The sequence below is a fragment of the Engystomops pustulosus genome, chromosome 2 (assembly GCF_040894005.1).
Source record: "Engystomops pustulosus chromosome 2, aEngPut4.maternal, whole genome shotgun sequence".
Classification (NCBI taxonomy): Eukaryota; Metazoa; Chordata; class Amphibia; order Anura; family Leptodactylidae; genus Engystomops; species Engystomops pustulosus.
The window spans coordinates 148,662,603-148,679,892 of record NC_092412.1 but is presented as its reverse complement, the minus strand read 5'-3'; the positions used below and the strand labels follow the sequence as shown (position 1 = coordinate 148,679,892).

Here is a 17,290-nt window from a genome sequence, read left to right as displayed (position 1 = left end):
CTGCCATGTGCTGCATCTATTTACCTGCTAAGCAGTTGTCTTCTTATTGGGGGCTTGCAAGTGCCATTTTCAGTGGGGATTCATAATGGCCGCCTCTGAGGCAGAAAAATACAGAATGGCTGCCTGCAGAAGAAGGTATGAGGCTAGTTTGCATCCCACGGAACAATGCGCGTGTCACAGCTGGGTCTCTTGGAAACTTAGACCATGACATCATAAAGGGCCTTGTTCTACTGGCAGCTGTGGCTCATTCAAGCTCTGCAACTCTTCAAGGATGCAACGGGAGAAGCTCTGCGCTGGGGCGCTCATCTTCCGGTTCATGGAAACCCCAGGAGGAGTAATGACCCGTGCCAAGAAAGCTAGGCTTAAGGAAGATTTTAAACGCGTAGCAGACAATTATTGGAAAAGCATAAAAGTCGAGCATCATCTTCTTTGGCATGGGACTAAATAACAGTCCCCTTTAGTTCTGCAGACTGTTTTCAGAGCATAATAGCAACAGGGCAAGTCACAATCTAGACAAACCCACCCCCAGCTTTCTCGATGCAAAGTAGGATCAGCCGCTTGCCTCTGTCTGCTAAACACCAGTCTTTACTAATCCAGTTAAAAGTCACACTTTTGCTTTGGAATGAAAGATCTCATCAAGGGGAATTGTCGATCTACCTGGGTGTACGACTTGCTTCATGGATTGCAATTTGCTCCCTAAATCCAACCCAATGTGCCAGTGTCCCCCACTTCCCTTCTAAGTCAATTGTGTCTAAGTAGGGTTATGCCAACTTCATTTGTTTAGCATTTTGGGACAATTCCACATGTTTTTGCGTCATCTGAAGCGTTCATGTCAATGTAGTTAGGAGTTGTGCACACTGGGATTGATGCAGATTACAAAAGATGAAAATGTGATGGCGGCACCATTGCACTGTGCTGCATCTATTTACCTGCTAAGCAGTTGTCTTCTTCTAAGGGGCTTGCAAGCACCGTTTTCTGTGCGTGTCCACAGAAGCTATGCAGTGGGAATTCACAATGGCCGCCTCTGAGGCAGAAAAATACAGAATGGATGCCTGCAGAAGAAGCTATGAGACTAGTTTGCATCCCACGGAACAATGCGCGCGTCACAGCTGGGTCTCTTGGAAACATAGACCATGACATCATAAAGGGCATTGTTCTGCTGGCAGCTGTGGCTGTCTCTCTGCTCATTCAAGCTCTGCAACTCTTCAAGGATGCAACGGGAGATGCTCTGCGCTGGGGCGCTCATCTTCCGGTTCATGGAAACCCCGGGAGGAGTAATGACCCGTGCCAAGAAAGCTAAGCTTAAGGAAGATTTTAGGCGCATAGCAGGCAATTATTGGAAAAGCATAAAAGTCGAGCATCATCTTCTTTGGCATGGGACTAAATAACAGTCCCCTTTAGTCCTGCAGACTGTTTTCAGAGCATAATAGCAACAGGGCAAGTCACAATCTAGACAAACCCACCCCCAGCTTTCTCGATGCAAAGTAGGATCAGCCGCTTGCCTCTGTCTGCTAAACACCAGTCTTTACTAATCCAGTTAAAAGTCACACTTTTGCTTTGGAATAAAAGATGTCATCAAGGGGAATTGTCGATCTACCTGGGTGTACGACTTGATTCATGGATTGCAATTTGCTCCCTAAATCCAACCCAATGTGCCAGTGTCCCCCACTTCCCTTCTAAGTCAATCATGTCTAAGTAGGGCTATGCCAGCGTCATTTGTATAGCATTTTGGGCTAATTCCACGCGTTTTTTACAACATCTGATGCGTTCATGTCAATGTATTTAGGAGTTGTGGAAACTGTTATTGATGCAGACTACAAAAGATTAAAATGTGATGGCTGCACCCCTGCCGTGTGCTGTATCTATTGACCTTCTAGGCTGTTGTCTCTTTCTTAGAAGCTTGCAAACTCCATTTTCTGTGGGTGTCCACAGAAGCTTCACAGTGGGGATTCAAAATGGCCACCCCCAGAGGCAGAATAATACAAAATGGCTGCCCGCAGAAGAAACTATGAGGCTAGTTTGCATCCTACGGAACACTGTACATGTCACAGTTGGGTCCCTTGGAAACTAGGAACATGACATCATAAAGGGCCTTGTTCTGTTGGCAGCTGTGACTGTCTCACTGCTCATTCAAACTCTGCAGCTCCTCAAGGAAGCAGTGGGAGATGCTGAGTGCTGGGGTGGTCATCTCCCGTTTCATGGAAACCCCAGGAGGGGTAATGGCCCTTGCCAAGAAAGCTAGGCTTAGGGAAGATTTAAAGCGCATAGCAGACCATAACGCTAAAAGCACAAAAATCGGGTATCATGTTGTTTTGCATGGGGCCAGGTGACCGTACCCTTTAGTCCTGCAGACAAATATGTTTTCAGAGCATATTAGCAGCAGGGCACCCCCCACCCCCAGGTTTCTCAATGCAATGTAGCATCAGCCTGGGCTGCTTGCCTCTGTCTGCTAAACACCAGTCTTTAATAATACAGTTAAATGTCACACTTTTGCTTTGGAAAAATGGTCTATGCCAACTAGGGTAGGGTTATGCCAACTTCATTTGTATAGCATTTTGGGCTAATTCCACATGTTTTTTGCGACATCTGAATTGTTCTTGTCAATGTAGTTAGGAGTTATGCAATCTACAAAAGATGAAAACGTGATGGGGCACCAAAACGCAAGTGGGAGGGGGTTTGACCGAAACGCATATGCTTTTCCAATGCAACCCCCCCCCCCCCAGCAGCACGGTGTACCTGCCGTTTGTGAGGAAAGGGGGTCTGTGATGTCCTATTTAGCGGGGAGGGGGACGCAGGAGCTCACAGGAATGTTAACCACTTCCTGCTCAGCTCCTGTAGTGTAACCCTCTCTCCAGCCCTGAGCGCTCTATCATCACAGCATCAGGGCAGCTGGAGGCTGTACTTCAGAGGAGGCTCCGGGGGTACCGGGAACCTGTAGCACTAAATGAGTCAGGGCAGTGCATGAACAAAGGTTACTAGAAGCGCCACAATGACAGTACACAACCTCCCGTCTCCTCACACAACCTGACACAGCCTGACATCTCTCGTCAGTGAGAGGAGAAACTGAATTCAATCGAACACCTGAGGGACATAGTGTTCCATCCACCAATGTGACATCGAACCACAGACCACCAGTTGACTGATGCTTTAACCCAGATCTGGTGGGCCCTCAGGAGAACATCCTCCACCTCATCAGGAGCATGCCCAGGAATTGTAGGGATGTCATACAGGCACATGGAGACCACACACTATGGAGCCTCATTTCCTTGTCTTGAGGTATTTTCACTAAAGCCTGAAATTTGATTTACCACTTTGATTTTGAGTATCACTTAAAATATGGATCTCCATGAGTTATTATTTTTAATTGATCATTTTTATGTTTAATTATTCTCAATACATTGCAAAATGTAACAAATAAAGAATGGTATCTGTAATATTTAATTTATTGAGATCTAGGATGTAGTATTATAATGTTCCCTTTATTTTTTGAGCAGTGTATATCCAGTGGACAGAGTTATAAAATACAGGTGTTGGTACAATCAAGTTAACAGATGAACAATGAGTAAGCTTTATTACGGCCAACAGTGGAAGGGCTTCAGGATTTTCTCCAGCACAACATTTTCTGTAACTTTACCCAGAAAAGAACAAGGACCCCACACAGCATCAGCGTATGTTACATCTCTGCCCTGATTTTTTAACCTCCATGTTAAATGAACTCTGTCACTCTAGGGCTCCGCCCCTTGGGTCAAACCTTCATCTAGGATGGGTAAGACCTCTGCAAAGGAAGAGCAAAGAGAGGTTATACTGGTACCATCACTGGACACCTAATAAAACCATGCTTCTAAACTTCACTTTGAAGTTCCATGTATCTACCCATCCAAAGATTCTATAAAAGAGCAAAACCCAGACCGGTGTTTGCCTTTGAAGCAATACCCTCTAATTTTTATCAGTGGAAAAATTGTGAAAAAGTGTCCATTGGGATATACTGTTCTGTTATGCTTTCACCATATGGGATAATTATTTTATATATTGGATATTATTAAAATATTTAACTGTGTGAAGATCCTATTCCTATAAATGTAGCCATGTTGTTCCTTGATAGCTGTCCTTGGATGTGACCTCCAATGCACTCTGGCAACGGTGGTCAGACATGTGTTATTAAGCTCTACCTGACCACCTGGATTCAGTATTCAATACCACGGGCCGACTGTGGGACATGCAGTAACTCCTGGTCTTTTTATATGCAAAAACAATCCCTATCCCTAGTGATGTTTACACAATAAAGATTATTTTAACCTCTTACTTTAGAATTTTAGAGAGCTGACAATGTGCTAAGATTGTCAGAGCACAGGTTTATCTACACTTGCATTTAGCTTCTGGACATTCTACTTATATCTGACAAGAGTAAAAGAGAGATGAGACCGATCAGAGATGAGATAATATTAGGTCGATGAGATGGATATAACACACAATTACCTCTGCTAACTCAACTATAACACACACACAGTCAGTTCTACTACATGCATTCCTCCCCTGCTCTAAAGATCTTATCTGTCACGCTGCTGCTTGCTAGCAGGAAGTGTCTATGTGTGAGTTCATCTTGTAATGGAGGGGGAAGGGCAGAGATCACACTGCGTGAAGCAGAAAGGAGAATCAATTTATGAGAAGAATCTGTCCTGCCTGACCATAAAAATCTGAAGATTTATGGTCGGATCAAGGGGCAACCGAAATTGTGTACACCAGGACAGAGACTGGTAGGAATTACATCTGGGAAATGCTGTATTTTTGCTAATAACAGTGAATTAGAGAATGTGTTATTTTGTTATCCTAAGTATAACAAAGAATCTTGTCTTTGTGAGAATTATACCACTGTATGGCATTATATGGGGATTCTCCACATCATCTATTACAATATGCAAAGTGCACATTGTGATAAATGGTGTGAAACTAGACAGCCTTGGACAACTCAATATTGGACCCTGCACAACCAAAAAATCATGAACAACATGTGCCGACACACTGTATATGAATCAGTACTGAACAAAGAGAAAAGATGTGTATCATACGGCCAAGTAATAAATATATTGTAAATCTTTATTAACCAAAAATATCCCCAACAAAGAGATAGCATATTAAAAACAATTAAAAATGTACACAATTACCGTATTTTTCGGACTATAAGGCGCACAAAAAATCCTTTGATTTTCTCAGAAATCAAAGGTGCGCCTTATATATGAACCTTACTTACAGACAACAGCTGCCTTGAACTGTGCACAGGTCTGCCACCTGCTGGTCATTTATTCTTATAATCAGGTGCGCCTTATAGTCCAGTGCGCCTTATATATGAACCTAGACATTTTAGCAGGTATTTATTGATGGAGCGCCTTATACTCCGGTGCGCCTTACAGTCCGAAAAATACTCTACAAGTCACAAACGAGTAGTTGAATTAACTGGGTGAGATTACAAACCTACTCTACCTAACTACTCTTACAATAGGTTATTCATAGACCACCCCTAGTAGTACATCTATAATATAGATAACAACCAAGGTACAAACCAATATCACATAAGTATGAAAAACCGCACCTATCTGCAAAAAAAATCATATAGAAGCAACCAGTTAGGTAAATAAGAAGCAGATAGGATGTTGGTAAGTCAGTGTCAAAGTCATAAAGCAGTGGGGTGGTTAGTGCAGATATAGGAGGTAGAGGGCTCCCCAAACGTTCCGTCTCCTTCTGGAGAGTTGCTCAGGAGTGAAAGTGCCCCCTATGGTGCAAAGTTCCCATAAATGCATCATACTCACCAGCAGGTGTGTAGAAACAGGCATAATGGCGCGGGACGCCGCGGTGATACACATACGAGCGCTGGAAAAACAAAATGGCGACAGATGAGAGTTTAAAGGGAACCCGTAACCACTATTTTCACAAATACAGGTAGTGACAGGTTCCTATAGAGCTCTAATAACTATTTGACACCCTGCTTGTAGCTAAAAATTATGCCCCTGAGATTCCCATATATTTAACTTTATAGTTTTATCTGGTAACTAAGCATGGCTACAGCGAGTCCAGGTGGGCGTGGCCTCCTCAGGCTGAATCCAGCAGCTCCTCCCCATCCCTATCTCTGTACGCTGCTATAATGTCATGTGACCAGGGTGACATCATCGCAGGTCCTATAGCTTTTGTAGCATTAGGAACTCTACACTAAGCATATATGTCATGAAATCACAGCATATTTTATCACATGAAATAACAGCAGCCTGCATGGAGAGGAGTAGAAGTCCATGGAGGCTGCTGTGATGGTTTTATGTGGTCAAATATGTACATGGGGTATAGTTTTCATATTAAGTAGCTCAAGGACCTTTGATGATGTCACCCTGGTCACATGACATTAGGCCACGCATGTCAGATAGTTACTAGAGCTCTATAGGAACCTGCCACTACCTGTATTTGTGAAAATAGTGGTGACGGGTTCCCTTTAAGCAACAATACAGAACAAGATTTATATCTGTCCCTGCGATCAAAGGCCAGATTTTCACACAGATAATGGGGGTCATTTACTAAGAGCCCGAATCACGATTTTCCGACGTGTTTCCTGAATAACAGTTTTTCCCTGAATTGCCCCAGGTTTTTGGTGCACGCGATCGGAAATTGGGGGCGTGGCCATCGGAAAACCAGACGAATTAGGAAAAAACGTCGTATTTTTTTAAAAAAATGTGTTGCTTGACACGCACTTACCTGCACCCAGCCTAGCTTGGTGAACTTCGGCGGACCTCGGCGGACTTCAGCCCAGCAGCGACACCTGGTGGACATCGGGCGCACTACCTTAGTGAATCGCCGGAAGTCACGAATCAGCGTCGGAGAACCCGCCGCTGGATCGCAAATGGACCGGGTAAGTAAATCTGCCCCAATAGGTCTATAGCATGCACAAAGTATTTGTATATTATCGGTACAAGGCATCACTATGTTACCAAGTAATAGTGTATATCAAAATGTTACTACATGATGCGTCATACTAATAAAATAATTACATAGCAGGATAAAGGTAAGATTATATACACAAAGTGCGCAGTGAAAAAAAATAATAAATAAAAACCTAGGTGTCATTTACCTTGAAACTAGACAGCCTCGGGTCTTTGTGTGACCTGAGTCTTTCATAGCAACAGATTTTCGCTCCCCAATGACGTCTTGTGAGCAATGATCTTAGCCATCATGGTGTCGCCTTCATGCTAGCACTGATTGCAAGGATTTGTGAGGTGATTTTCACTTTTTTATGTTATATGGAGTTTATTGTATATTGGATAGGGCATTTTATAATTTTTTGAATGATTTTTATTTTAATTTGTACATTCTTTAAAAAATTTTTTACAGCTTTATTTTTTTTTTTTCAGGGCCTTAAAAGTGATTATGCCATCAGTTGTCTAGAGTAATATACTGCAATACTGATGTTTTGCGGCATATTACAATAGTGAGCCTATGCAGATGTTTAAGTTGATATATGTTGACAGGCACATTGTTAGATCACCTATCAATGAAATATCATATGGCTATTGCTTTTAAAACCCTATATGCTCTTAGTTACCATACATTGTACATGTACATTGCCATTTGTATGGTTAAACACACCCACTTTTCCATCCACTTTTCAATAGTTGACTGAATAATGTCAAAATTTCCGTATATATATATATATCTCATTAAGCCATAATCGTCGACACAACTATGTATACTACGAATGCAGGAAAAGAGATTTTAGTTCCAATAGATATGATAGGAAGAAATGATGAGATGTAAACTTAGTGTATAGAGATTAGTAGTGCTCTACTATTTCTTAAACATTGTCAGCCGCCTGTGCCAATGAGCTGGTTATAAACCGCAGAGTGTGCGGAAATAGAGATATTTTTCTCTATACTAGATCAGTCCCAGATATGACCAGGCAAAGTTATGCCATGGTACTGGGAAGGATACAGATCTCAAGAAGAGCGTGTGAAGTAATAGTTGGTAATGAATAACCATCTTAGGGTGAGACGTATAATATGTATTCAGAAAGGTAAGATCAAAGTGTGCGTGTGCAAGAGTTAGAGGTATGCTGCAAAGGTGAACCCTTCGTTGAGACCCACCGCACTGCGGGATTTGAGTCGGTGGATCCACGCGGCTTCCAACTGTAGGAGCCTACGGTCAATATTTCCCTGTTGGGGTCCCATCTGGTCCTGATCGACAGCCCAAAACCGCAAGGTGCTTGTATCCCCCCCATGATGCAACCTCACATGCCTGGAGATCGGAGTGTCCTTGCTCGTCGTAACGGAGCTCATATGGCTCGAGATCCTCCTACGAAGCTGTTGGACTGTCTTGCCTACATAGAGGTGTGGGCAGTTGCATTGTGCCACGTATATTACAGCTGTACTTTTACAGTTCATGAAATGTCTGATCGTGTAGGTAGCATTTGTCGGCCGGGATGACAAATGTCTTGATTTTTGACATGAAGGGACAAAAAGAACAGGTCCCACAAGGGAAAGATCTAAGTATGATATTTCTTGGTCTATGAACCGATTCTGAAGTTTCTCTGAAGTGACTATGCACTCAGAGATTTCGCAGATTGGGACCTCTGCGATAGGTGATAGCGGGTCTTGCTGTCAATCTTTCTTCCGAGTCAGGATCTGCGGTGAGTATTGGCCAGTAGCGAGACATAATGTTCTTGATAGTCTCAGCATATGCAGTGAAGGTGCCAATGCATCTGGTGACCTGTTTAGTTGGATGCAAATCTCTTTTGGCAAACAGTGTATCTCTGTTGGTGTTTTTTGCCCTTGCATATGCTTTATAAAGGCATTTTTTGGGTAACCCCGGCTCCTAAATCTACGGTAGAGATTGTCACACTCCTTTTTAAAAGCTGTTTCATCTGAGCAGTTTCTACGCGCTCTTAGGTACTGCCCAATCGGGATGCCTGACTTCAGTGGTTGCGGATGCCAGCTTTGCCACTGTAGGAGATTGTTGGTTGATGTTGGTTTACGGTAGATGTCCGTTTTGAGACGTCTCAGGGAATCTATACTAATTGTCAGGTCCAAAAAGCAGATCTCGCTTTCATTGATCTCTGATGTGAATTTCATCCCAATCTGGTTACAGTTGAGTTGGTTGACGAATTCCATGAATAGGTGCTTACCCCCCTCCCACAGGATCAAGACATTGTCTATATATCTGCCCCAGTATGATATATGCTGGGTATATTTGGTATAATCTTCAGAGAAGACTATAAGATAAGAAACATCAGAAATACCTCCGAGCTAGAAAAGACTTTGAAACAGGGAAGGTCTATCCTCAGAAAAGTAACCAAAAATGTAGTAAGAGTTACCCCACAAAGCCGCTATATATAGACATTTCTGAATCTGACTTTTCCAGTACAGAGAATTCTGGACTGAACCAACCTAATTCACAGGGAGGTACGAAACATAAGAACTTTAAAAATCGTAAATCTCCTTGTCACAAGAGAACTACCGGCAATAACAGCGACTTTGTAACTCGTACTTCTGGGCCACCATGTGAAGGCATTCACAATCCCCCAACCATAGGGGTACAATTGCCTTCCTTGTCCTCATCCTCACTTGTAAACAGTTCACTATGCTCTTCCAACACAGTGACACAATTGCAGAATGTAGAACCAAGACGAATACTAGAGACACCTCGCACCGCTTTTTAAGGTGCACAGACTCTGAGCACACCACACAGAGATCGCGAAAAATGGGGGTACAACATGAAGTGAGACCCTCGTCAACACATAATACCACGCAGAACCTGGTCATAAATCTCTCATCTAAAGCACTTTCCCCTCACATGCTTTCATTGCTACAAAAAGGTCTCACTTTCACACCCACACCGCCCAGTGACAAGTTTCTATGGATTAAAGATATTAATTTGTTTGCACGCAAGCTAGCACTACACAAGTGGCATAAAGAGGAGGATTCAGATAAGAAAAGACTTAGGCAAAGGGAGGCACAAGCCCTGGAGGCACTTCTAACATTGGAGGAGGAAAATAATACAGGTCCACTCAATATACAAGCTCCACTCACAGACATGCGACCCAGGTCGAAGCACACTCCCCCCTTCTCTAAATACAAGAACATCGAAACTTTTGTACAGTTAGTCTCTAAAGACATTGAGAAACTAAAAATGGACAGGAGGCTTTCATTTAAGAACCTCAACACTGTAGAGATGAAGGCTTGGGAGGAACTTCAAGCTGACCATGACTTAACAGTGAAGCCCTCCGATAAGAGGGGCAACACAGTCGTCATGGACACTAAAGATTAAGTGGACATGGTTATGAGACTATTGTCCGATAGTGACACATACGAAATCCTCCGAAGTGATCCAGCACCCACTTATATCGGTGAATTAAATCTACTTCTCTCTGAGGACAAAGATGCAAACCTTATCAGTGATGATGAGTATAAAGTTCTCTATAACAAACACCCTAGCATAGCAACCTTCTATGCTTTGCCAAAAGTGCACAAGGGACGGTCACCCATTCCAGGGAGACCAATTGTCTCAGGATGCGACTGCCTTACTCAACCCTGCAGCATTTACATTGATAAGATGCTGCAGCCATTTGTCTTTGCCCTTCTTGTAGATACGAAAAACACGGTTAAGAAAATACAGGAGCTAACACCTACTCCCACTACCATGATTGCGAGTCTTGATGTTGAGACCCTATACAGCAATATTGAACATCGGTTGGGTCTGAGAGCAGTTTAGGTAACATAACAAATTTATACTCAAATTGTTACACTTTATACTGACTAGGAATTACTTCCTGTTCAACGGTTCCTTCTACCACCAGGTTAGAGGAACTGCAATGGGGGCGACTTGTGCGCCCTCATTCGCTAACCTCTTTCTTGGGTGGTGGGAGGATACCATAGTCTTCTCTGAAGATTATACCAAATATACCCAGCATATATAATACTGGGGCAGATATATAGACGATGTCTTGATCCTGTGTGTGTGGGGGGGGGGGGGGGGTAAGCACCTATTCATGGAATTCGTCAACCAACTCAACTGTAACCAGATTGGGATGAAATTCACATCAGAGATCAATGAATGCGAGATCTGCTTTTTGGACCTGACAATTAGTATAGATTCCTTGAGACGTCTCAAAACGGACATCTACCGTAAACCTACATCAACCAATAATCTCCTACAGTGGCAAAGCTGGCATCCGCAACCACTGAAGTCAGGCATCTCAATTGGGCAGTACCTAAGAGCGCGTAGAAACTGCTCAGATGAAACAGCTTTTAAAAAGGAGTGTGACAATCTCTACCGTAGACTTAGGAGCCGGGGTTACCCAAAAAAATGCCTTTATAAAGCATATGCAAGGGCAAAAAACACCAACAGAGATACACTGTTTGCCAAAAGAGATTTGCAGGTCATCAGATGCATTGGCACCTTTGCTACATATGCTGAGACTATCAAGAACATTATGTCTCGCTACTGGCCAATACTCACCGCAGATCCTGACTCGGAAGAAAGATTGACAGCAAGACCCGCTATCACCTATCGCAGAGGTCCCAATCTGCAAAATCTCTTAGTGCATAGTCACTTCAGAGAAACTTCAGAATCAGTTCATAGACCAAGAAATATCATACTTGGATTTTTCCCTTGTGGGACCTGTTCTTTTTGTCCCTTCATGTCAAAAACCAAGACATTTGTCAACCCGGCCGACAATGCTACCTACACGATCAGACATTTCATGAACTGTAAAAGTACAGCTGTAATATACGTGGCACAATGCAACTGCCCACGCCTCAATGTAGGCAAGACAGTCCAACAGCTTCGTAGGAGGATCTCGAGCCATATCAGCTCCATTACGACGAGCATGGACACTCCGATCTCCAGGCATGTGAGGTTGCATCATGGGGGGGGGGGTACAAGCACCCTGCGGTTTTGGGCTATCGATCAGGTCCAGATGGGACCCGACAGGGAAATATTGACTGTAGGCTCCTACAGTTGGAAGCCAGGTGGATCCACCGACTCAAATCCCGCAGTGCGGTGGGTCTCAACGAAGGGTTCACCTTTGCAACATACCTCTAACTCTTGCACACGCACACTTTGATCTTACCTTTCTGAATACATATTATACGTCTCACCCAAAGATGGTTATTCATTACCAACTATTACTTCACACGCTCTTCTTGAGATCTGTATCCCTCCCAGTACCATGGCATAACGTTGCCTGGTCATATAGTTATACCCAGAAGGGAGTATATATACTCCCTATATAATCAACCCATTTTCAAATCTGCACCCCTCAAGCTATCAGAAACAACTTTTAGGAAGATTGTTAACTCCTTGGGATCTTCATAGTAATTGAATCAAAATGGAGGCGAAATTTAGAAAGGTCAAATGTTGTCAGTCATACGTTCATTTAGCTCAAAAATTTACACATCTCCAAAAGATAAAAAGAGAAAACCCACCATACAATTTGTTATGACATTTCTCCCGATTTCAGAGACCTCCCACATGTGGCCGTTACTTGTTTTATGGGTGCACAGCGAGGTGCAGAAAGGAAGGAGCGCCCTGCAACTGCCAGGATTTTAGTTTCCTCATTGGCCCCTTTTGCTTTTTTGTTATTGGGGCCATGTGACGGCATTTTTTTTGCGGGATGAGATGCTTTTTCCAGTGTTACCATTTTGGGGTTGGTATCCCCTATTGTTGTTGTAAATTTAGGAACTTTTTTTGAGGTCACAAGTAGAAAAGCATCAATTCTGTACTGGATTTTTTTACTTTTTTTTTTACTGTGTTCACCGTATAGCCTAATAATCATGGTATCTTTATTCTATGGGTCGATACGATTACGGGGATACCATACATTAATATTTTTTCTTGTTTTACTAAATTTGCCAAATAAAACCCTAATGTGGGGGGAAATCTATCATTTTTGCATCGCCATCTTCCAAGTGGCATAACATTTTTACTTTTTTGGGTACGGAGCTGGTTGATGGCTTGTTTTTTGTGGGACATGTTGTACTTTGCAACAGTATCTGGAGTACATATGTTTTGTTGATAATTTTTTATTGCATTTTTTGTGGGATTTAATAGGTAAAAATCATAATTTTTGGAGGTTTTTTTAAAGTTTTTTTTAACGGCGTTCATCATACGGGTTCAATACTTATTTAATTCTATTCTACGGATTGTTACGGACGCAGTGATACTCTAAATGTGGGGTTTGTGTTATGATTTAGACTTTTTTGAGCGTTGTATGTCTCTTTATATGTTTTGGCATGCTTATGGGCATTTTTAGTGTTTATAAACTTATTTTTTATTGAATAACATATTTTTTTAACTTTTTTACTTATTCCACCATGGGACATGAACAAGCAATCATCTGATGCACATGCATAGGCTGACACTGTGCCTTTAAGATGACGTCACAGATGCCATCTTAAAGGCACTGCCTTTAGGCATCTCTGGGGTCCCGATCAAACCCCAGAGATGCCATAGCAACTATCGGCACCCCCAAAAACGCCGGAGGGGATCGTGGGGGGAAAACCCCCGGAAGGCATGTTAAATGCCGCGATTGCGCTGACGCGGCATTTAACGAGTTAAACACCCGCGATCGGAGCCCACTCTGACTCCGGGTGTTAGCCGGGGATGTCACAGGTAGATTACCGCTGACATCCCGCGACTCCCGACGCCGGTTCTGCTCCTGTGCAGAGCTGAACCGGCAACGTCCCTGCGCAGTAGCTGTACTGCGCTGAGCGCTATTTGCAGGACTCAGCGCAGTACAGCTATGGCGCAGGACGCTAAGGGGTTAAAGTGTCCGGTGGTGTGATTCTTACTTAATCATGACAGATTGATCTCCAGCCCTGTCCTCATCAACACCCACACCTGTGTTAATGGAGCACTCACTGAAACAATGTTAGGGTGATGCCACACATGGCGTTTTGAAAGCGTTTTTGGTCCGTTTTTAAGCACTCCATTAAAAAAACGCATCCGTTTTTGTCCGTTTTTTTATTGCACAAATTTGGAAAACCAGTCAAAAACGGATGCGTTTTCAAAAAACTGATGCGTTTTTTTAACGCATGCGTTTTTAATGGATTGCTTAAAAACGGACAAAAAACTGTTTCAAAATACCATGTGTGGCATTACCCTTAGCTGTTCCTTTTAAGGCAGGCCTGCAAAGAAGTTGAAATGTGTTTTGGGGGAAAAAGTTCATTTTCTAGGCAAATATTGACTTTGCAATTAAATGGCGTTAAGCTGATCACTCTTTATAACATTCTGTAGTATATGCAAATTTCCATTATAAAACCTGATGCAGTAGACTTAGTAAAAATTAACATTTGTATCATTCTCAAAACGTATGGCCATGACTGTAGAATAGAATAGAAAATAGTTGCTGCTTTTATTGAACTTGACATAGAGGGTTGGAGAGGCATCAGGCAGAACTCTTGTTCCTGTAGTTATGCCCAGACTTGCATAAGCTATAAAATGTGGAGCTACCGAGTTCACCCCACTGCTCCATATTTTAGACAGAACTGCTGCAGCCTGCCACTTTTCTTTGCTTCATCGGGATTGCTTACTGTCCAACCATGTTATACAGTACTGTTCTAAACAAAGAGGCAACTGTAGAGTCTTGTGTAAGAGACAAGGTGACAGTCTGTAGAAGCTTTGTGTAAAATATAATTTGCCACCAATACAAATTTGACTAAAATGTATCTTGTTTCATCAAGCTTGACTGTAATGGTAGATTTCTTTTTAATAAATAGGTAGGAATTGGATAAAGCTCGCATCCCCAACCAGATCTAAAAATGTTTTTATTTTTGCCCATAACAGCAGTTTCCATTCATAGCCACCAGAAGAAATTAAAGTTATGCTGTACATAGTTCGCTTTTAGACAGTTATGGATGATTTAGTGGGGATTTCCCCTTTTAGTTTTTTTTTTCAGTAAAATGCTTTATGAAAAAAATTTTGTGTGAAAATCTGTCATACAGTATTCTTCCAGAGAAGTAATGCTTGCTGTGGTTTACAAAAGCCATGCATCTGTGTGTTGATAACAAGAACATGTACTGATTTTTAAGCTTTGAAAGTACACAATAAATTACAGTAAGCAGAGATCTGGAGAACCATAAGGGAAAAGGTATAAAAGTACAGGCAGGTTTGTTATTAAATTGAATTTGTATGTAAGTTGGAACTTTATATTTTATAATTGTAACCCCAGTCAAAAAATTTTTGGTCTCTGTGACAAATGAATTTTAAAAATGTTGCCCTGTCATAAGAACCAGGATTAACCATAAAGGCACCTTTGATTACAGTTACAGGTGATCATTGTAGCCTGGGACTAAAGTTCAGTAAATTACCAACATTCAGGGGTCAGTTTGTAGCTAGGGGTCATCTATAAGTCGAGTGTTCTTAAGTAGGGGACCACCTGTATATTTTAAAAATCATATGTTTATACAGTCATTTGCTAAAACCCAACAACCTGTATAACAAAATGACCCACCCAGGCTTTAAAAAAGGGAAACAAAAAGCACAGGTCTGAGTGAGGCACCTGTATCACAGAGCTCTACAAGTAGCAGCCGTCTATTGCAAAAATGATTCCACTTGTATCTGGTGTTCATTGTTCAATTCTTTCTCCAAGAAGATAAAGTTGGTGGAATGTGAGGAAACAACTCCAACACCCTCAAAACTCGAGAGTCTCATTTACAAGCAGAACCAGATCACACACAAACAAAAAAACCAATCTCTCTACTGAGTATTGCGACCAGTGGGACATAACGTTCTTTCTGGGTAAACCACAGCTGCTTGTGGTTTGGGAAAAACATCCAATAAAGTTCAGATTAAAGCAGGAGCCTTGTAGTGGAAAACTTGGCTTTCTTTTACTAGCAGAAATAAATGCAGCATTGGTGAATTTGAAGGTAACCCTTTTTCAGGATCACACAATTTCATCTAATGACAGATTCCCCAAGCATTTTAAACAATAATTCCCATTTTGCTGTTCTCCTCAACATTACTTGCACAAACTTCCACATACTTCTAAAAGTATATCAAAGTTTACCTGGCTTCCTGCCACCAAACTGCATTGTCACGGGGTAGGGAAGAAGGGTAAGGGAGAAGGAATACCGTTTATACTTCCCCCAGTATAAAGCCTGCATGCTCATGCCCCCAGTATATAGCCAGAAGCCCCTTGCCCCCAGTATATGTCCAGCAGCCCCTGTCCCCCAGTATATAGCCAGCATCCCCTACCCCCCCCAGTATATAGCATGCAGTCCCTGCCCAGTATATAGGCTACTTCCCTTGCCCCCCAGTATATAGCATGAAGCCCCCCCTAGTATATAGCTTGCTTTCCCTTTCCCTAGTATATTGCCATCATCATACTTTTCCTGCCCCCCCAGTATATAGCCTGCAGCCCCTGCCCCCAGTATATAGCCTGCAGGCAGCCCCTGCCCCCCTGTATAGCCTGATTCTTCTGCCCCTAGTAAATAGCCATGAGCCCCTGCCCCCCCCCAGTATATAGCCTGCTTTCTATGCCCATCCAGTATATAACTGCAGCCCCTAGTATATAGCCATCAGACCATCCCCCCCAGTATATAGCCAGCAGCCCCTGTCCCCCAGTGTTATAGCTAGCAGACCCTGCCCCTAGTATACAGCCTGCAGCCCCTGTCCCCAAGTATATAGCCTGCAGCCCCTGTCTCCCAGAATATAGCCAGCAGCCCCTGTCCCCCACAGTATATAGCCTTCTTCCCCTGCCCCTAGTATATAGCCATCACCCCCTGCCCCCCCAGTATATAGCCATCAGCACCCCCCCCCCCCCAGCATATAGCCTGTAGGCCCTGCCCCTGGTATATAGCCTGTAGCCCCTTCTTTGAGATACCCAGTCTCGAAGGAAAAAAAAAAGTGTACTCACCATCCGACGCCCCTCCGGCAGGTCCTTTTCTATACACCGAGTGGTCTGTCTCACACGTCAGCCACTCACTGACATCATAGTGTGTTCCGATTAGAATGTTAAGGAGCGTCTGACATCGTGTTCCGATTAGAATGTTAAGGAGCGACTGACAGCGCGTCGATACGGAGCCATGCCGGAGCTTCAATGTATAGAAGAGGCCCTGCTGGAGGGCTGGTGAGTTCACTTTTTTTCCCTTACAGGCTGTGTATATCTCAAGGAAGAATACAAATAAGTTTTCCAAGGTGTTAAATGGAAAACAATACCTCCTTTTGCTACCTTTAAAGGCAGCCCCCTTAACATCAAGTATGACCTACAAGAAGTCTAAAATCATGATGTGGGATTAAGCCAAACCAGTATATCTATTCC

The 17,290-nt window shown here is 42.9% G+C and overlaps 1 long non-coding RNA gene across 1 annotated transcript in view; it reads right to left on the bottom strand.

The window, feature by feature from the left end:
* Positions 1-3,461: 3,461 nt before the first annotated feature.
* The window catches only part of LOC140118658 (uncharacterized), a 127,365-nt gene continuing 113,536 nt past the window's right edge, over positions 3,462-17,290 (bottom strand). Inside the window, exons 3-4 of the long non-coding RNA XR_011853229.1 lie at positions 5,805-5,865; positions 3,462-3,775 (exon numbers count right to left, since the gene is read on the bottom strand). This is a non-coding gene — a long non-coding RNA (uncharacterized lncRNA). The remainder of the gene's footprint in view (positions 3,776-5,804; positions 5,866-17,290) is intronic.